Here is a 23564-nt window from a genome sequence, read left to right as displayed (position 1 = left end):
ATATTACATTGCAACTTCAAGAAGATTTCTGAAAATAGGTAAAAGAAAATTAGGTAAAACAAAAAGAAAGAACCATTTCATTTCACAATGACTTTTTAAATTTATAATTTCGAGTCGGAGATGTATTGAAGAGAATTCTTAAGTTCGTTTTCCCATTTGGCAGCTCCGCATACATCAGCTACCAGCCAGAACAAAAGAATATCTTGTAGAATGTAAATTTCACTGAATACACTTGCTTTATTTGCATAGTCCAGTGATAAATTTCTTTTGAAATTTAGTACCTTGTTCACGTCATTTATTAAACTCTTGGAGAGGTTTTCTATGTGCAGAAAACTTTAAATTTTTTTTTAGGGGCAATATATTTTTATTTTTATTTTATAATGTTAAATACATAATAAAATAAAAAGATAATGATATTTTTTTATTACTGAATAAAAAAATCAATAGATTTCACCATCATCATCATCATTCTAGCCTTTCAACGATTACTTTTGAACCTAATATAGCCTCTCTGCCACGCGAAGTTGAAAATCATATACAAATAAGTATGGCACTGAACTCCTACCGAGGATACATAACAATAATATTTTCAAAAATATAATATTATAATAATATAATATTATATAAAAAAAACAATATTATATAAAAAATAAAAAAAAACAACTGAAATATGAAATGTTGACAAGTCTTACAGTTATGTTTATAAGAAAATAAAACAAAATGGAAAAAAGCTCGAATCCCTCGAGCTTCTATTTCGAAGTGAAGTTAGAATTTGTGTTTATCTTCTCTTCGCCAACAAACGTCTTGAAATGTTCGGATGTTATTGAATTTAACAAAAAAACTTTCTCTTGATTTTGCTTTCATTTTCAGCCTACAAAATTTGGTACTAAATATTTTATATAATATTTATTATATAATGCTTATATATTATTTACTTATATATGTGAGAGTTATAATTAATGAAGATGTTTTGTAAAAAAAAAATATTTTATATTGGAAGTGTTAAAATCTAAGTTCAAATACAAATATAAAATACACATTTTTATAACAAAAGCTCCCACAAAGTGTATAAAAGCTCAATTTACCTTCAAAGCAAAATACCTTTTGAAAACGTAAACAAGAAATTTGGGTTACTGTGCTAAGTGAGTTATTATGGAAAGAACAAAACTACTTAATACGAACAAGTGTCATTTACATCTGAAATTGTTTTTATTATAATGTGTTTTAACAATAGATTTACCGACATTATTGTTAAAATACAAAGCTTAGGTTGATACCTGATAATTTACTTATTTCATAATAACTAAATTATTTTTCTATTAGAAATAGAAATATATACATTTTTCAGCTTCTCGCTGTATCCTGCTCACAGCAGGGTCTTAAGGTCAGTTTAGGTGTAAACATTGCATTTAAAAAAAATAGCCTACCTATTTATCAATTAATTGCTCTATGATATTGATCATTAAGATATGAATGATTTTGATAAAACTTCTACGGCCCCATCGCGTCGTGGCATAGTGGGATGGATAAGCGCGACGAATATAGATTTGATTCTCACTCCGTGAAAAGGTTATATAATTTATTTCCATGTCCTCGCTTTGGTAGATGAAGCACTAAATTAAATTCTCCCACCCAACGGATAATGTCTTGAAAATTCACTGAAAAATAGAGGACGGAGTGTCTCAACATTATATTCCCTCGGCCTAGTCTACTAAAGAAAACGCGATAGTATATTCTGTCAGTCAGTCAGTGACATGGAAAATGTCGAACAATTTGTACTATCGGGAACTTCCTATTATCTATCATATTTAAGAAAATTATATTTATATATTTTTTTAATTAGATTATTGATATTTCAAAATAAATCATATATATTTTAAAAATCGGATATCAGACGTTATTTTTTTATAAATAGTAAAAGAATAACTTGTAGAAGTTACTACGAAAAATTCACAACAATTCGCACAGATGTCGCTCTACTAAGTACGCGTAGCAGCTTCGTAGCAATGTCGTAGAAGGCTTCGCGGCTACGAAAAAATATACCAGGACCACATAAAATCCAAAGAGCTTGGGAAAACTCGGAAATTCTGAATGGAACGCATAAAGGAAAATCTAATTCCAAAGGATAAGGATATCTGGAAATCCCGATTAGAGCGGAAAATGTCTACTAGGTACCAGGAGTGCATGACTGCTGAGAAGTGTTTGTTGTGAAATGATAGGGGGGACGTTTGAATTGCTCGAGATATGAATTAGGGGGCGTGATTAAGTTTTCACGCAAGCGCAATAAAATACTTTCACTCGAGAGGACTTTATAAGTACACATTTTATTATAACGATTTGTATATTTTATAATAAATTATGCATACAAAAAATAATTTCTTATTCTAGATTTTTTATATGATTAAGAATTTAAACCCGAAGCTCTTTATATATAGCAATAAAAAACAAGTGGAGCTTTTTATTCTATGCCAAATATATTCTAATAAGAAAATATATAAACAAGCATTATTTTATAAAATATATAATTTCGTAAATTTTATGCATTTTTATAGTATACTTTATTATATTATAGATGCAGCAGATAATGTTTATTATTAGAATGTATACTATTTTATTTTATTTATTAACTGTATTAGTTAACGCCATCTAGCGGAATTCTCATGTACTACCATGCTTGAACTTTTCAAAGCTTACCATTTCATAGTTAGTGCTTGTACATAATAATATTTTTATGTTTATTTATATAGTTTTAGTCATGTGTTTAAAAACTGTATAACAATTTAATTATAATAAATGCAATTTATTTATAATGAATAATTTTCATACTTTTTTATCTAAATATGAATATTCTTGTACTTCATGTTAGTTCGTATATTACGTAACAGATGTCGCTATTTAGAATTCGATTTTATTGTTTGATATTTTTTGTATTATCCATGCAATGTTTTTTTATATTTGTTATGAAGTCTTTAAATAATATACGATGAAATATAAAAAAAAAATGAATAAAATACATAAATACATATACAATAATAATAAATGTGTAAGTATTTTTACTTATTATAATCTGCCTACCCTTCTATATTATACAGGGTACAGCGTGGAGCTGAAAAAAAAGTATCTTAGCTGCTTTCAAAAAAAGAACTTATAATTCCTTACTGAAAAAGCTTTTAGACTTCAGGATTCCAGGGCACTATCATTAAGCACATGAGACACTGTCTAACTGTAAATCCGACCGTCGTTGTTTCAACTCTCACTCGGGGAAGTGAATATTTTTGCTCTGGTAAGAAAATGAAGCACGGCGTTGAGTTTTACCACTCAATACCCTCAAAGTTTATGCAGAAAATGAGGAATGGATTTCAAATCCTGATTGGAAAAATTATTCCTTCCTTATTCCTTCTACATACCCTGCTAAATGCAGGATACAGTGTGATACTGCATAAAAAAACTCTCTGGACCCTTTGGGACAAAAAATTAAGTTAATTTATATTTACGATGTCCCATACTACACCAGTAATGTGTATTGTATACTGAAATATAAACAAAACAATATCCATACAAAAGCTGTCCCCGGGGCTTTTTGAAAATACATTGTCAACTTTTTCATCAGTGCAGTCGAGTGTATAGATACTTTTATTTTGGTATTTGTCGATTTCCTAAATTAAATAAATAGAACATGCACGGATATATGGCATGTATTTATGTTTTTGACATTTTGTATTTTAACAAGGGTTGTTTTCTTATTTAAATAAATATATTTATATTTCCACTTTTATATATTTTTTTTTGCAACGAAAACTTTGGTTTAACTAGGAAGATAAACAGCGATCTGTACAGCAGACAATTATATAACGGCAAAAATGACATTAACTTGTGTCATCCCGACGTCATCCCAATTTAAATTAACTACTTTCTCATATAAAAATAAATACCGCGATATTTAAATTCAATTAATTATACCTACACACTACCAACTTATTTTATAATCAATAATAAATTTTAACTTATAAATGTATTTGAGAAACATTACTGAATGTGTCTTTATAAAAACTTTCGCTAAAACTATATAACGTACTTAGTACATACAATCGCCCATCAAAATGGCTATATCTATTTTTGTCATTTCAAAGATTGAGTGCAAAGCAAACATATCAAATGGAGGTCGGACGAGGGTAAGATTTTTTACCACAAAAATTATTTGCCAAACGTGAGGAGCAGGAATCTCCGATTGCCCATAAACCCCTTAGGGAAGGAAGCACAGAAAATCAAGTCACAATTTTATTATAAAGACATCTTTTCGTGATAAAGAAATGAGGTAGGTACCTGTTAGTTTCAGTTCTCAATAGTCGTGGATTCAATTTACACTTGAGTGCATGATAGTCTTATTTTATTAGAAAAATTACGGCTTAGAGTTTCGTCACACCACATGCAATATGTCGAGTTCAAGAGAAACATTGAAAACGAAGTACCTGACTCTCTCGTGACACTAAATAATAAAATTATTATAGCAAGATAAGTGAGAATATAATACTAATACTGCATTTTTTAACATAAATAAAACAAACCAGCTTTACGCTGTATCCCGCAATCTACAGGGTAGGCTGAGGGAACCTAGTGTTAAGAAACTCCGTTCCCAACTTTCCGCCGAATTTTGGAGGCATTGCATGTTGAGTGGCGGAAATCAACGCCGCGCCTTGGCTCGTTACTAGAGCAAGGAAATGAACATATTAAATATTTCATTCCCCCGAATGGGAATTTCTCGAATTCCTATTTTTAGGTAATATAATTAAGTTACTGTATGTGTCAAAGCAGCGGTGCTATCTCAACACATATTCACAAGAATCACTATATTACTAACAATAAGCGCCGGAATAGATTCTTTGACAGAAAGCGGAGTTTCTTTTCAGAACGTCCACCTTTTATGATTGAAGTAATATTGCAATGGGACTATCTTCTTTAGGTGTAAGTTAATAATATAAGAAAAATATATTATATTACAGACGAGTAGCACCCAAAATGTTATATTAATAACAGCATTTAATCAGTTTACTTTAACAAAATGGTTTATTGAAAGAACTCACAACCCTCGCACACTAGGGCCCCTGGATTAGAGACCTACTTTTAAGACACTCCATTCCTTATGCTCCACCTAATTTTCGAGATATTGTTTGTTAAGTGGTGGAACTCAACACCGCGTTTGCTTTAAAAGAATACTATGCCAAGAGGATATTGATAAATAAATAAATTCATAAACTAGTCGGCTATGGACAAACAAAATAAAAAATAATTAAATAAAATTTCAATTCGGATTTGGATGCAGATGTCCTTGTTCGATAGTTATTTAAATAATCTCTAAACCAATTATATTGAAATTTGTATACTACAGTACTATAGCACTTTAGCTTTAATGGGTTTTTTTAATCTAAATTAACTTTTAGAAATACATATATAGATCTTAGTGACATTATCGTTTGGATAAAAACTTTCAGTAATGTAGCTTCTACATCAAAATACGAGTAAATATAGGCTGCATTGCTCTATTTTTTACTGCTTTATGTATAGCTTTTGTACAATTATACATAATATAAATAAAATATAACAATAAATTCAAGCGAACGAAGTCGCGTTTCGGTCGCTAGTTACTTAATAAAAATAATACTTTTACATTTCTATACGCAAAACAAATATTAAAAAATTAAACAGTTTATAACCCGCTTAAAAGAGTGTTAACCGCATACGGTTTGTTTTCGTTTCTAAATCCGCCCACGTTTTGTTAGGCGGTGACGAGACGGCCAATTTTTTTGAAGCAACGGTTTTTTTTATATTTAAATTGTAAAACCGTGTATTTATTGGTCGTTTTAAGTTATTTTAATGATTAAAAACACTTTTTAACTCTATACTATACCTACTTGCCCCGACGAAAACCTGGACCCAGTCTTGTCTGCACGAACTTTAAGATGTAAAAGGAATATCCCGTTATTTTTCCGTTCCCGTAAGAATTTCGATAAATCCTCTTTTAGTACTTCCGTAGACTCCCTAACCTTAATTTAGCACGTAAGTTACATGCAAAATTTCTACTTTTTAATAATAATAAAATAATCTCTAAACCAATTATATTGAAATTTGTATACTACAGTACTATAGCACTTTAGCTTTAATGGGTTTTTTTAATCTAAATTAACTTTTAGAAATACATATATAGATCTTAGTGACATTATCGTTTGGATAAAAACTTTCAGTAATGTAGCTTCTACATCAAAATACGAGTAAATATAGGCTGCATTGCTCTATTTTTTACTGCTTTATGTATAGCTTTTGTACAATTATACATAATATAAATAAAATATAACAATAAATTCAAGCGAACGAAGTCGCGTTTCGGTCGCTAGTTACTTAATAAAAATAATACTTTTACATTTCTATACGCAAAACAAATATTAAAAAATTAAACAGTTTATAACCCGCTTAAAAGAGTGTTAACCGCATACGGTTTGTTTTCGTTTCTAAATCCGCCCACGTTTTGTTAGGCGGTGACGAGACGGCCAATTTTTTTGAAGCAACGGTTTTTTTTATATTTAAATTGTAAAACCGTGTATTTATTGGTCGTTTTAAGTTATTTTAATGATTAAAAACACTTTTTAACTCTATACTATACCTACTTGCCCCGACGAAAACCTGGACCCAGTCTTGTCTGCACGAACTTTAAGATGTAAAAGGAATATCCCGTTATTTTTCCGTTCCCGTAAGAATTTCGATAAATCCTCTTTTAGTACTTCCGTAGACTCCCTAACCTTAATTTAGCACGTAAGTTACATGCAAAATTTCTACTTTTTAATAATAATAAAATAATCTCTAAACCAATTATATTGAAATTTGTATACTACAGTACTATAGCACTTTAGCTTTAATGGGTTTTTTTAATCTAAATTAACTTTTAGAAATACATATATAGATCTTAGTGACATTATCGTTTGGATAAAAACTTTCAGTAATGTAGCTTCTACATCAAAATACGAGTAAATATAGGCTGCATTGCTCTATTTTTTACTGCTTTATGTATAGCTTTTGTACAATTATACATAATATAAATAAAATATAACAATAAATTCAAGCGAACGAAGTCGCGTTTCGGTCGCTAGTTACTTAATAAAAATAATACTTTTACATTTCTATACGCAAAACAAATATTAAAAAATTAAACAGTTTATAACCCGCTTAAAAGAGTGTTAACCGCATACGGTTTGTTTTCGTTTCTAAATCCGCCCACGTTTTGTTAGGCGGTGACGAGACGGCCAATTTTTTTGAAGCAACGGTTTTTTTTATATTTAAATTGTAAAACCGTGTATTTATTGGTCGTTTTAAGTTATTTTAATGATTAAAAACACTTTTTAACTCTATACTATACCTACTTGCCCCGACGAAAACCTGGACCCAGTCTTGTCTGCACGAACTTTAAGATGTAAAAGGAATATCCCGTTATTTTTCCGTTCCCGTAAGAATTTCGATAAATCCTCTTTTAGTACTTCCGTAGACTCCCTAACCTTAATTTAGCACGTAAGTTACATGCAAAATTTCTACTTTTTAAGGTCCAGTGGTTCATCTGTGTATTATTTGCTTGTCACTCAGTAACGGAAAACTTATATAATATTTTTTAACGACATAGACCTCTCCTATGGTTTTCCACTGAGCTCAATCTTCAACTCTTCGCATCCAGCCATTGGCCAGCGAATTGCGAATATCACCTAAGACTCTACCTTAGTTCATTTAATATATACGAATAAAATATTTAAATTTATTATTAACATCGTCATGTTACCATATTATAAGTTCTTTCGAATTTGATTATAGAAGATCATAAATTGACTCACTTTGTATTTGATGAGCTTTTTCGATAAAGCTCTTTTATATGTTAATTATTTGACACATACTTCACACCTCACCTACACCTCATGTGAGCTTTATAAAGCTTCAATTAATATAAAATAAGAAAAATCTAAAAAGAAAAAAATCTTATCTTACCTTATGTATTATATTTGCTTCACAATGCAATAAACGTTGATTTTCTTTTGGTTCCTATTATTCAATTATTTACCTGTAACAAGAGGAGAATGTAATGGAAACTTTTGTAGAATAATTAATGGTAACTACATTTGTTTACACCATAGCTGACACTTCTTTCTATAAATGTTCATGAAGTCAATATTAACGAGAAATTTTACTCCAAGAGTTCATACAAAAGTGAATCGTCCTATTTATTAAGCATATGTATATATATTAAATTCAATTAAAAAGAAAAAAAATCATTTTCAGATAAAAAATAGACGTATAATAAAAATAAACATTATTTTGGTTTTACAAAATGTACAAACTATACTTTAAAAAAACATGACATGAATACAAACGTTTATTATTTAAATATATAAAAAGATATAGAAAACTTATGAATATTACATATGTATGTATACACAAAAAAATATCCAAAAATAAAAAAAAGCCTTACATCTTCCAGCATATCATTAGAGAGGACAGGAACTTCACTAATTGGCGAGCTTTTATAACAGGCATCGCCTTGGGGCAGAAAATATCTTTTGAACATACTCGTACCGTTGAAACTTTACACCGAATATTTTAAATCTCTTTTAAAAGGTCATGGGAACGGTTTTTTTGTGTTTAACTCTTTTCTTATTATTATTTACAACTGTCATTACTTTAAATTTTATATAAATAAAATTTGATATAGATATTGTCCGTAGGATTTGTCATTCTAAGTGACATAATGTGTTTTTGTGTGGATCTGCATCATGCCATATTTTAATTATCCAGATTCCAGACCAAGAAAAATGTTCATAAGAAATAAAAATAAAGTTAAATCTTAATATCCTTCAAATTGGATAATTACATATACTATTATTGAAAAATAAATAATAGTATATATAACATATACTTTATAAAAGGTTTGATCTTTTTTTTAGGTTCACGCTGTTGCGCTTCGGACTAAGAACCTAGTATGAAGATACTCTGTTCCATTTTAGACACTTTCTTTCTCCACTTTCTAATTGCGTGTTAAGTGGCGGAACTCAACGTCGCGCTTTGCCTCGTTACCAGAGCGAGGAAATCTAAATATTATTAAATATTCCATTTCCATGAGGAATACAATACAGTCGCATCTATGTTGCCTGCGCCACGACTAACCTCAAGCTCAAATGACTTTATGATCTTTAATTTGTAATATATTTATGTTGTACTTTACGCTGAACCGTGCATACATTTAGCAAGGACAGAGAGAAACTAGTGTCAAGACATTCCCCTTCTTCGTCTGTATTCAAAGATATGCATGTTCACTGGAGGAACTCAAAGCCTTTTGAAATGATATAATTATTAAATATTTAATGTTCTTATAGAAGCTGCACAATACGTCTGACAAAAGCTCGTTACTTAAGAACCATAGTATTAACAAAATCGGATTAAACGTGAACCAAGAATATAAAATGATGAAACCGTCTCACTTACATTTCCATTTCCGCGATATATTTCAGTTTCCAGGAAATGCGGGCTTTTTAGGTTTGCATATTCTAGATATACAATAGCAATGTTAAAATAAACTCTAAGTGTATCGTAATAAGATACATTTTAGTTTGGTTAACATGAATTTGGTAAATATATTTTTAAAATATTATTTTGATGCATAAGGATTCTCCCGTATTTAACGTTTTGGTGTTATGATCTCCATTTAATATTCGTATGGATTCTGAATAAGAGTAGTGGAGTGGAATTACGTGATCTATTTTTGGCTATATCTGTTTAATAGTTCCCCTGCAAATAGATGCCAAATAATATTGAACCTACATTTTTGTCTTAAAACTTCTTAAAGGATCGATAGACCACTGTATCCATTGGATAGCATATAGCTATCTATATAGCTTTGTAATAACTTCAAACTTGCGAAGCAGCTTGCATTGCTTGAAGTTATTAAGATGAATTTTAAAATGCGCATATTGCATATCTGTCATGTTAATTTATGCTTGTAATTTTTTTCGCAGCTTCACGCTTTCCACGCATAGAGCGTGGGAAAAGGGAACTTAGTGTTAAGATACTCCACTCTCCACCTTCCATCCAATTTTCGAGACATTGAATGTTGAGTAACGCAGTTCAACGCTGCTCTTTCTCTTCTTGCTAGAGAGGGACAATGAAAAAAAAATCTACCAAGATGAAATCCGAGAATCATTGCGCTTTGCAGTCAGGCGCTGTGCCGCTACGTCACACATATACCGTATATCTAAATATATATACATAGCACTACAGCGCGGTTGCTACAATTCCATATTCCTGTTCACCAAACTAACACGATATTGGAAGCAGATGCAACTTCTATAAATGGAATACCGCGCAGGTACATATTATATGTACCCATATATTTTGACAACTTTCTGATATGTACTGAAATTTAAAGTTGTTATATATATTAACCTAATTAATTGTTTTATAATTTACTGCCATTGCTATCGTGGCCATCCCCACGAGGGAGTTTTTTTTTTATTTTCCTTGTAAGAGTTGCGGAAAGTAGAGAAAGCAGAGTAAGAACTATGATTTATTTAATCTGGTGCGTGGTATAAAGCTAAAAAATATAAATAACTGACTCCCCTAGCTATACTTATAATAATAATTTCATTATTTAATGAACCGACGACGACGATTCGACGTTCAAGCAGCTAAAGAGAAATGTCTTAATTAAATTCCTTGCGTACATCTCACTTCATCATCAAGATAGAATTTTAGGGTTATTTTTAGGGGTTGACATTCTTATAAAAGAATCCTTATAATTCTGTCACGTTCTTTGCTACGTAGTTGCCCGTATTTAATTTGTGCATTCTTTTTGGTTAAATACTTTTTATTAGCTTGTTTTGTATTCATTTGTTTCTTGTGTTGTTGTCTTAAGTAAACGATTTTCTAAGCATTCTTTTTCTATTTTTATAAATTTTCTTTAAATATTTTATTATATCTAATGATTACCCCACCAACAACGATACGGAAATTCCATGCCAATTTTTAACTTCCTTCGTTCAAACCACTGAACGAAGCGATGAGAAATGATATCTCGATGAAAATTTTATCTCATAAAATTATAAAAATAATTGAATTCTGTTAAAAGTAATATAGAATTTGAGTCGTTTAGTTTGAAGGACTGCAAGCCTTATTCAAACGTCGCTCCAATGCACCCAAAGTGTAGTACGCCCAGTCCATTTGTATAGAAATGCTGTACCTGTATATGGGTGCTTTTAAAAGAATTCGATTGAATTTCTCATTTTGTGAGTTTCAATCGGAACCAAATAAGTTTTTAGAGTGTATAGGAAAACGCTGTATGTACAGTTTGTATTACATCTGTATCTATATTCTACATAAATGTTAAAACATATATTATTAATTATTTTTTTTAGTTTCAGGTCACATATTAAGTTACTGTGTTTTGTGTTAGACTAAATAAAATAAATAAAAAAAATGTGCGATAAATGCTATGTTAATATTTTCTTACTTTAAAAAAACAGCTTCACGCTAGGCAGTGGGAACCTAAGTGTTAAGTCACTCCGTTCCTCACTTTCGTCCGAATTTTTCGAGGCATTATGTGTGAAGTGGTAGAACTCAACGCTGGGCTTTTGCGTTGGTGCCAGTGCAAAGAAATGAAAATATTCATTATTAATAATTCATTCTCTCGAATGGAGATCGAGCCTACAATCGTCGCATTACAGTCAGGCTCTTGTGCCACTGGGCCACGACCGCCTCCTTTTAAATATAATTATATAATTACGGCTATATTTTTCTCCTGCTACTTTTCTATATTTACTTGAAGTTAAAATGTACAAAAATATAGACGTAGATCTATTAGACTTCGTTCTATTTTAGGAATATCCTTTTAAACATAGAGCAAAAAAATAATCCAATATAAATATTATTTGCAACGAACGCCCCAAGCGAGGCTGAGCAGTCAGCGCTTAAACAGTTTATCAAAACGTATTTCAAATTCAGTCTAATTTTATATCAACTATTTTAACCCTTAAGTACCTACGGAGGTGAAAAATTATAAGCAGTGCATTTTTGTTTCAGCTTCACACGTTATCCCACATGTAGCAACATAGACAGATGTAGTGTTAAAACACTTCACTTCCCACCTTCCGCCGAATTCTGGAGACATTGTGTTTTGAGTGACGGAGCTTAACGCCGCGCTTTGCTTCGAAAGCCGAGCGTAGAAATTAAAAAAAATAAATAAATATATAATTTATTCGAGTATGACTCGAACTCACAACCTGCTGCGTTTACAGTCACACTTGCGCCACGGCTGGCAATCGTGTAATCCAATTGAGAGAAACCACTAGTTTAACTAGTTTAACCATTATTAAAATAAAAGGGCTACGGAACCCATCCTTCAAAACAAAATTCGCACTTATCAGAATGTTATAATCTTCTTAACAAGCGATTTAAGACAGATCCCTTTAATAAAGTAACTAACCGAGATAAAACAAAAAGCTCTACCCGTTCACTAACTCCGATTTGTTCTTGCTTTCCAACAAATGACCACCATTTGTCTCGCCTAAGTTAATGTCTATAAAGCTAGTGTTTTATTTCATGGTACTGGTTTCTACAAAATTAAGTTAATTATATGACAAGCTGTTCTTATGACTATTGTATGGTATTTGAACAATTTTAAAATGAAAAATGGAGAACTGACTGTCTTAACACTAGGTTCCCTCTGCCTATTCTGCTACATAGGAAGATAAGTGCAATATTTAAGTGATTTGTATAAATTAAAGTATTCCATATTACACCTGCATTGAAATTCAATTAATTCTTAGATTTTTTTAATTCAAAATTATCTTTATTAAATAAAAAATAAACAAATATATGCTTACCTCTATATAAGAGGGGTTGTAATTCAATTTCACTCGTATGATGTGTTTCGTATCCTGTTTTTCGATACATGTTTCTGGTCGGTTCAAATTGAGTTAAATTGTATAGTAGATATTATGTGTACTTATGGACCCTTGTTTACCTTTACGCATTATTTAATCAGACACTCTAATGCAAAATGTCTTTATATATTTGTGAAAAAGAAGCTGCTTTATAGAGTTTAAAATATTATTTGCATACTCAAGATATAAACGTGACAATTGTGGGTTCAATTTCCACTCGAGAAAACGAATTATTTTCATTTCCTCGGTCTGATAATAAGAAGAGCATGATATTAAGCTCTACTACTCAATCCAAATAGTGTCAAAAATAAGATTAAAAGTGGACAACGCATGGACTTAACTATAGTGCTATAAACGGAAAATGAGGTAAAGATTTAACCGAAAAACTACCAAAATAATTAATCTTCTTCTTCTTTCTTAGCTTTACACTATATTACACTTATAGCAGTATAGGAAGAAACCTGGAACTTTGTGTTAAGACTTAAATAATTAATGATTATCGTATTATACGTGAGTAAAAATATCTTAACGTTTGTTTTAAAAACTGTTTTATTATTAAAACTAGCGACCCCCTTGCGGCTTCGCCCGCTTTTACTACTGGATTATTCATATAATGTATGTTTGCAAAGCACTTAAGATAATGTGAAAATTAATTAAACACTAATGCAACCTGCATTTTCGTAGTTTCAATAAGGATTTTCCAATTGTTTTACACAGCAAGGATTTTTTAGTAGGTACCGTAATTTTAAATCTGTGCTACTAATCTTTTCACGTACTTATTAAAATATATTTAAATTACTATTTTTAGATAGTTAAATGACTATTTTTAAACGGAAGAAATTATAAACAAAAACCTACCTACTACTAACTACTACAAAAAAAGGGAAATAAAATATATCGCGCTTAAATAATACATTCAACTCCAATTATCCAATACGTGCAAACGCTTCTAACTAAATCTTCGTTGCTATAGAGGCAGCCGGGTTTTTTTTTTCGAGCTTGTGGTTAATGCTGAAGAGGGTATACTGTCCCTGATGAAAAGCAAGCACGACGTGGCTGCCTGTGAGGAAAATTAAATAGAATGCATGGGCCGGGAATCGAACCCGGGCCGCCCGCGTAGCAGGCAAGCATTCTACCACTGAACCACCGATGCGTGTAAGGCAAGCGGGCACGGCGGACGCATGGCGAGTGGCGAGCCGTTTCGCAGCAAGGATTTTTTTGATATTGTAACAACTTCTAAAGTACTTATTAAAATGAAAAACAATAAAAGACAGTTTTGGTCTACATTAAATGGCCAACGTAACTAATGTACTTATTTATATGCTGAGAGTAAGGGATAAGTGAAACTTGAGTAACATACAGCTGATGTGTCAACGGCGGGATGTGTCAACAATTAAATGCGTTTTTCTGTAAAACTCTTCGCAATTTCGAAATATTGTAAAAAGCAAATTGTATCTTCGTTTAACGTAGAAAATTAATAAAGTATTTTAAAGGATAAGGATTAATACCATTATGGAAAAATATCCCTCACAATAAAAAATATATTGAAATTATTATTTTAAGACAGAAAAATGATCACTACACGTTATTCTTAAAAGATACGAATATGCTCTCGCGGACTTTTTTGTAGATCTTATTGAGAGAAACAATACTCCAGTACATTATTTTCATGTAGTACTTACCATTAGAGCAGCGCATGCGCGAAAGTATCTCAACGGGTAGGACTTTATACACATTTATCGTATTTATGTTAATTTACATAAGAATGTACAAATAATAAACTATATATAAACCTTCTACGAAAAACACTCGACTTAATGGTGAAGACCGCATCAAAATCCGTTGGGTGGTTTAGAAGAAGAAGAGTTAGAAACAACAGACAGACACGAAAAGCGACTTTGTTTTATAAGATATAGGATAAAATACATTTATTATTAAAACTAGTTCTTAACTATAAGAGTGCTGGTAGTGGAATTCGCCTTATCCCTAAGGTTGGTCGGCTTTAATACAAATTCGGGTGTCCCCACCCCTGTGGCTCGTTTCCCACGATGCTTTGTTTCTCATGGAGTTATTATATGACATTTCCTCGAAGTCGGAAATCAGCGAGCCTATTGTCATCGACATCCAAATCTTCATATGCCCCAACATGTGCGGCTGGGTTCTCGTAATGCTTTTAAAGAACTTTCTCTCGGAGTCATAAATCTACCAAGGGCCCACATGCCGTCGGGCACTTGTTTTGTATTTATTATCTTTTATTTTAACCATGTGTTACAATAATGTTAGACTAGGTTGACTCGTGTATAAAAGTAATGTTTTTTGATTGAACTGAGTTTTATCGTTTGTCCTTACCTCGGAAAGTTATAAACCGGGGATCACGTATAATGAATCAAAAGGACAAAGTTTAACGACAATGTTTTAACGACTATATAAGTTACAGTATACTATCACCAAATAATCCAGATAGGACCTTTCATTTTATTAAAAGTAGGTTCTATTGGCTTTTTATTATTATTTACTACAGTTACAGTTAACAGTTCGATATCAAATAGATGTCATTCAATAATATTTAAGTCTAAAAAAATTGAAAAAGTAACCGAAAAGTGAATGAAGAATCAATCAATCTATAATAACTTCTCCGTTACTGAATGACTGACAGACAACGCATTGACAAAAATACTAATAGGAATATAACATGTAGGTAGAATAGGAAATGTAGGGGGATAGGTTTTCTCGATATACGACCGGGAACAGAACAAAATGGGGGTTTCCTTTTTACGCCTTATATTGACACAGACGAAGTTGCGAACGGTCACTAGTTATACATATACCTATATGAAATACAGAAAAAAAATCAATATTTTCTCTTCTTACAATATTATTTATTACTCAACCATTCATTATACCAATACCAAGGACACACTTGACAGTGTATTCCATTTCCGTCGACGTAGCGTCACGAAAAGTATTAACGGGACTTACAATGTAATTATCATATTTCTCCAGAACGTAACGGAGGCTTTTATTTCATTCCGCAAAAAGACGACGGATTGAAACTCGTATTTGTTTTTAACGAGTTTGGAATTTGTTCTTATTGGGTGTTTTATTTTGTTTCAGTGTATTGATTTGAATGATTGAATGAATGAAATGTATTTCCTTTTTGAATTAAATTATATTTGAATGCAAAAGAAAAGTATTTTTTTAAAGTAGGTACGAATTCATTTGGCAAAATTCTCTTTTCTTTACCATTAAGAGCAATAAGGGTGAAGTAATAGGAATTCGATAGTAATCTTTAGATGTTTTCCTATCTCCACACTTCATACATAATGTATGGCAGAAAAAAGAAATTCCTCTTATTTAAAGACATTTGGTCTGCTAAATGGTGAAATCTTATATGTTTTATACACTTTTCTTTACTTGTACTAAACCAAGAAAATATATTTTTAATTTTCGATAATATTTTTGATTTGCGCGATTATTATGTAAATATTTTAAATGAAACTCTTTAACCGGATTATTCTTGTCTGTAATTTTTGAAAACCCCACCTTTTAAACACTTTGCAGTAGTCCGTAGTCATGAGTACGTCCTAATACTAGGTTCCCCGGTACCCTCTGCCTACCCTGGTATGTCCAGGATACATTGTAAAACTAAAAAAAATTGTAAATTATACTTATAGTTCTACAATTATATCAGTGATTATACAATTCAGAATCAACTCAAATACAAACCTAAATCTTTATTTAAAAAGAACCTAAAAATGGCATTTAGTACACTGTATTATCTTTATCTTCCTTAGGGATAAGCTATTTTCTTATTTGCGCGGAATATAGTACCCTTAACTTTTGATGGACTTTATCACTCATTAGAGTATTTAACTTGGAAAAAGACGTCACGAGATTATTCATTTCTTTTGTTATCTCTTTAATTAATATGAAGATTAAACTTAAAATAATAAGTAATAATTGAAAAAAATGTAAAAAAATATCAAGTTAACTTTAGACAGCTTATTAGCTCAGGTAATGTTATTTGTTAATATTAATTTATTTCCAACTAGCGACCCTATTGCGGCTTCGCCCGCTTTTACTACTGGATTATTCATATAATGTATGTTTGCAAAGCACTTAAGATAATGTGAAAATTTATTAAACCCTAATGCAACCCGCATTTTCGTAGTGTCATAAGGATTTTCCAATTGCAATTCACAGCAAGGATTTTTTAGTAGGTACCGTAATTTTAAATCTGTGCTACTAATCTTTTCAAGTACTTATTAAAATATATTTAAATTACTATTTTTAGATAGTTAAATGACATTAAATAATACATTCAACTCGAATTATCCAATATATTAATTATTATATCCAATATAATTAGTGCAAACGCATCTAAATCTTCGTTGCTATAAAGGCAGGCGGGTTTTTTTTTTCGAGCTTGTGGTTAATGCTGAAGAGGGTATTCTGTCCCTGATGAAAAGCACTACGTGGCTGCCTGTGACGAAAATTAAATGGAATGCATCGGCCAGGAATCAAACCCGGGCCGCCCGCGTGGCAGGCGAGCATTCTACCACTGAACCACCGATGCGTGTAAGGCAGGCGGGCGCGGCGGACTCGCTTGTATAAGCATAACGTCGCGAGGCGCGTTTCGCAGCAAGGATTTTTTGATATTGTAACAACTTCTAAAGTACTTATTAAAATGAAAAACAGAAAAGACAGTTTTGATCTACATTAAATGGCCAACGTAACTAATATACTTATTTATATGCTGAGAGTAAGGGATAAGTGAAACTTGATTCGATGCAGTTGATGTGTGAACGGCGTGATGTGTCAATAATTAAATGCGTTTTTCTCTACAACTATTCGCAATTTCGAAATAGTGTAAAAAGCAAATTTTATCTTCGTTTAACGTAGAAATTTAATAAAGTATTTTAAAGGATAAGGATTAATACCATTATGGAAAAATATCCCTCACAATAAAAAATATATTGAAATTACTATTTTTAGACAGAAATATGATCACTACACGTTATTCTTAAAAGATACGAATATGCCATCGCGGACTTTTTTGTAGATCTTATTAAGAGGAACAATACTCCATTACATTTTTTTCATGTAATATTTACCATTAAAGCAGCGCATGCGCCAAAGTGTCTCAGCGGGTAGGACTTTATACACATTTATCGTATTTATGTTAATTTACATAAGAATGTACAAATAATAAACTATATATAAACCTTCCCTGAGAAATACTCGACCTAATGGTGAAAACCGCATCCAAATCCGTTGGGTGGTTTAGAAGAAGAAGAGTTAGAAAGTTCAGACAGACACAAAAAGCGACTTTGTTTTATAAGATATAGGATAGGATAAAGTGTTTCCTTTTCGACTGGTAAAATTTTCAAATAATAGTTCCGAATTCGACTAACATTTGCGAAAATCCAAGAAACAGTTCTTCAATATAAACTTTAATAATAACTATTCAGAAGATTTGACATTACTTGTGGAACCCAAGTTTTAGAGCATAAACTATTAAACCGATCTGGTCACGTTCTGGTTTGGAACTTCGAATAGGCACCTATTAATGTAACAGCTTTAATGTAACGTAAAACGTGCTAATTGCTAGTGCTAATGTTACCTGAAAACAGAGATACGTTGAGGGTACCGTACCAGTACTGTAGTACCAGTTTCAGGATTGTATGTCAACGGGAAGTACGATTTACAAAAGTTCACAAATTTAAGTTTGTAATCATATTGTATGATATGAACTACAAAATAAGTTTACTATGGTTTATTTTTCTATTAAATATCAATAGTTTTTTACTTTGTACATTTTTTCCTCTATTTGTGTTGTAAGTTCACACTTCATGTCAAATTTTGTAACTAGGTTAACGGGGAATATTCCTATAGGTTGTGATTGTACAGCTAATTTCATACAAAATGCACCAAAAGTCATGCATAAATGCTTGTATCTTTTGATGCATGGATATAAAATGTTTTTTTTCTGTATTGGAGTAATTAAAAAAATAGAGTTTCTCATACACACATACCTACTTTGGGAATTCTTAATTAAGAACACATGGCCAGAAATTTCAGTAATTTCAAAGGTTTATTAGAAAACTTAAGTATTCATGACCGCCCCAACCCTCTTCAAAACTTTACTTGTAAATTACTATGAGCTTCAAGATTCTTTCAAATTATTATTCATCAATAATTTTGATTATAATATTTGTTTAAATGTAAAATTACGTGCCACGCGATGGTTACGGGTTCGATATTTCTAGGTGAAAAGTTTCTAGTTATAAGCTATTCTGTTCTTTTTAATGTTTTAAATGTTATTCGAGAGGCGCGGGTTCAAATCTTAAGCAAAATTTTTATACGTTTTCTAAACTAGTCTGTATCCGTTCTGTTTTCATATATTCAGTGGTGCAGGGCAATTGGCGAAATCTAAATCCGAAGCGACGCTAGCCCATATAACCAGTTTAATTTACCGTCTACGAATATAATTTGTCCGTATATAGTTGCCTAAGTATTGCCAAGATTCACACCAGATGTCAGTTACCTCCTCTCTAACGTATTATTTAAGTGTTTATATTAAATTAATTAAACTTAAGTATTTTTTATTAGCTATCTGTTCATGTAATGACTGCGGTGAAATTATTTTTAGCGTCAGCTTACGTATTCTTATGGTACTTCACGAGTTGAACTACTTCATGATATTTATATGTAGATTACTAAGAAGAATGTGTATTTTACGAGGGATAGTAAAATCCTAAGCTTTATTTATATATAGGTACTTTACGGTACACGGAGAAAATGAATCTCAACGTATTTAAGAAAAAAAGGAATATGCGTGTTCATTGCTTAATGTTCTTTTTTGGCAGTATAAGTAACATTAGGCATAAACAAAATACATTAACAATATTAGGAATAAAGAAAATATACGCGATTTCATTATATACAAAAAAAAACAATGTTTCGTTCTTTCCATTCTACAGAGCCAAGGAATCCTATGGGAGTAGATATTTTAGGTTCTAAATACAAATGTTAACGAGGTCACATGAATATCAACATTTATTACAGCATTTTTGGTGTATATTTCGTATGTATTCCAAATAAATATTCATACTGTGGCTCTGTCGGGAACAATATCCACCATATTTACTTAGAGAGAAGCTTTGAAAGTCAACTGACTCTTAAACTCCTGCGTTGAAAGTATTTTTGGCAAAAATATTTATTTGTTATTGCAGGAAATAGCCTGATTGTTTCGACTCGCGCATTTTCTACATAGAAAAATAGATAGAAGGACAAATTTTCAGTTTTAGAAATATTGATTGATTTAATATCTTGAGTGGCTGATCTTAACGCCGCGTTACTTACCAGGGCTGCGAAAATTAAATAATTGAACCCACAATCTTTGCGTTAAAGACATCGTTGCTCTAGTATGCTGGTACGGTCACATAATCTTTGAAACGCATGAATGGATATCATTACAAAAAGGACATTTCTTTTCCTATTCCAGCATTCCTACTGAATAAGCATTCTGAGGTGATCCTGTGGAGGATATTGCTTCACGATTACCGAACAAATAGCGTACACGACTGCTATCTACTGCGAATAAGGTATCTCTTACTTTGAAACAGAAAAGGTGGGTAAATTTGAAATAAGAAATTTCTAGTGTATTTCTTTAAAAAAATCATTCTAAGACATGTATGTAGATTGATATATATAGAGATAGCGAGTGCCCGTAATGTGGCGTCATGGAATTTATAACCCTTAAATAAAGTTAAATATCCTACATGTCCAATTTCTGCGTTCTACACCGCGTAGTGTCGGCATTATCCTTCAGTCAACTCACTCATTAGGTAAAATACGTAAGTAAGTAGGTAAACGCCTTTCTTGTAATAAATGTTATAATATTTATATTGGTATTTATTACGGTTACTAATTTAATATTATTCTTGTACTACTTGTAGCTATTTAGAACGACGACATATTATGTATAAAATAGAAGATGGAAAAATTTGTCGATATCTAAAAAAGAAATAACGAAAATGACGAAGTACATATAGAGAAGTCCGTCCTTTCTAGCTACCCCTCTAGAAATAAAGAATAAAGCTAGTCAAACAAAAAGAGATGGGAGAAACACTACTAATGGTCACTACACTCTCTCTAAACACAAAGTTTAACACATACAACATCAGTGCTACCGTCTATACAAACATACAAACATATGGTAAACATTCAGAACATCCAATATTCATAGCCGTTCACTTCATACAATCTAACCTAAATAGTCAATATAATATCGGGACCCAAGTGTACGTGAGAGCGTACACGTCCCTCTAAATTGTTCCATTACAATAGAATTCCAAGAGGTACAGCTATTGATAGATAGATAGATAGCCGTATAAAATCGAATTGGTAATTCCGATGCTAGCTGCCAACTAGTCCACTACTATTATATATGGTGTTATATTTGTTCAACAGAACAGTGGTGTACTGTTGCTTCACGATAACGCTAGACTACCCTCAACACAATAGACAGCTACCAAACTGCCTTCAAAGATTTTATTGATTCCCGTTCGAATGATTTTTTAGTATAGGGATCAATGAACTACCTATGAGATAGCAAAAGTGCAAAAATAATCATAATTCATAATTCATTAATTCCTTAAATAAATATATTATATTAAAAAATATTCGAATTTCATGTTTTATAGCAAACGCCAATTTAATATGTAAGAACCTAATATTAATTAACTGCCTTGGAAACGGTACAATTCAATTTGTTTTCGATACACCAGCCAAATGTGGGCCAGAAACTCATTAGGCAGTTAAGTAGGGATTCTAAAAGTCAGCATATTTCAATCTATAATTTAATTACGTGTAATTTAGTTATTACTTCATATTAATTGAAACTTAACGTGAGTCCTGCTCGAGAGGAATGTTTAATATTAAATTTCCTTGCTCTGGTGTTGAGGCAGAAAAAAGGAAAATAAGGAACAGAAATGTGTTAATGGGAACAGAGTGTCTTAAATACTATATTCCTAGGTTCCGTCTGTCAACCCTGCAATGTGCTCGTAAGCTATAAAAGAAATTCAATGTACGTAGATACTTTTCTTAACTCGTATATATTACGAAACCTACATAATATACAAAAAAATATATTGGTATATCTTCAGAAATATTAGTTCAAATTAAAAAAAATAATTTCGTGTTAAATAGTTCATTCATCTAGAAAGCCTATACTTAAATATAGACTACATATGTCACATGACGTCAATTGTTTCGATGTAACTCTCTACCTGCTGGCAGAATTACCTCTCTTACAGTATGTGACTCTTACACAACTTTCAGTTATTTCCATTTGATCACGGAAGGGAATCTATAGTTAAATGCTAGTTTTTATTATAAACATCAACATTGCAGATTTCTTTTCAAAATGTGAACAAGTATGATTCGCCTATACCCTCGGATTCTTCTTTTTGGATACTTTTATAATATGTAACATTTTACTACCTTAAGCTTCTTAATATTTAGGTATAGTGCTAATTTATTTTTTAAGAGCACATATACTAGATATATTTCCTTTATTTCTTGTTTGAGTACGTAAATGACCGGAAGTCTCTTACATTTATCCATCAAAGAAAGCTGACTCACTAATCGAATTCATTATCTGCTTCTTATACGTTGTATATATAGGTTTATTTTGTTTCTTCCTTATAAGATAATCTCGTGAATTATTTGTGAATCGGTTTAATTACCTAAAGCCTTATCTTTTTCTTCAAATCTTTATTATTTACAGAAAATAATTCTTCAACCGTAAATGTGAAAATTAATTCTTCAACAATAAATATGAAAAAAATTCAAAAACCCATACATTGAGCTAGAATTTAAATAAAATAACACTTTCATAATAAATTTAGTAAGTCAACAATACGAATACGAGCCGGTAGCCGGTAGTCCCATTCGTCCGCATCCACTTGACATAATTTTGCACAAAACAAATTTATTCACCTATTTCATAATTCATAGCCACTGTTCGTTGGAGCCTACATTTTGCAATTTTGTGGGTATAATGTCTACAAGATGATTTGTTTAATCTTTTGTAAATTAGAGTAATTTATAAGGTTTATTTTGTATGTATGTAATATATTATATAGAGGCCGTGGCCTAGGCTAGGTCTAGGCGTGACCGAGGCTACGGTTTTGGGTACGATCCCCATTCGGGGGAATGAATTACTATTTATTAATATATTCATATACTTGCTCGTGCATTAAGGCAAAAAGTCTGACGACTTCCTGGCTGAATTCTGACAACAATATAAAGCTTACCGTTATCGAAACTCAACAGGAAATGTGAGCGTAATACAGCATGAAGGTGAAAAAATAAATAGAAAAAAGTACCTGGTTGATCATATAAAATAATAATAAAGCCATCATGGCACAGAGATACAGCGTCTAAGAGTACACATGGATAGAAGTTTGATCCCAGGACACGGAGGAATTAATTATTTTTTTTATTTAATATTATATCAGCTCTAGCACAAACCACTGGATTGAGCCTCACTATAACTAAGTAATCGAAGCGCTTAGACGGTTTCCAAAAGGCGCG

At 31.5% G+C, this 23564-nt stretch overlaps 1 protein-coding gene and 1 non-coding gene across 3 annotated transcripts in view; both read right to left on the bottom strand.

Moving 5' to 3' along the window:
- Positions 1 to 23564, bottom strand: part of Pde1c (Phosphodiesterase 1c) — a 271568-nt gene that overhangs the window by 183341 nt on the left and 64663 nt on the right. The window lies entirely within an intron of this gene.
- TRNAS-GCU (transfer RNA serine (anticodon GCU)) lies at positions 14045 to 14115 on the bottom strand. Its single transcript has one exon. It is a non-coding gene; the product is annotated as a tRNA-Ser (tRNA).

The sequence above is a fragment of the Heliconius melpomene genome, chromosome 1, assembly GCF_056956725.1.
Source record: "Heliconius melpomene rosina isolate 202511_hmr_F chromosome 1, ASM5695672v1, whole genome shotgun sequence".
Classification (NCBI taxonomy): Eukaryota; Metazoa; Arthropoda; class Insecta; order Lepidoptera; family Nymphalidae; genus Heliconius; species Heliconius melpomene.
The sequence above is the reverse complement of the archived record's forward strand: the minus strand, read 5'-3'. Positions and strand labels throughout refer to the sequence as shown.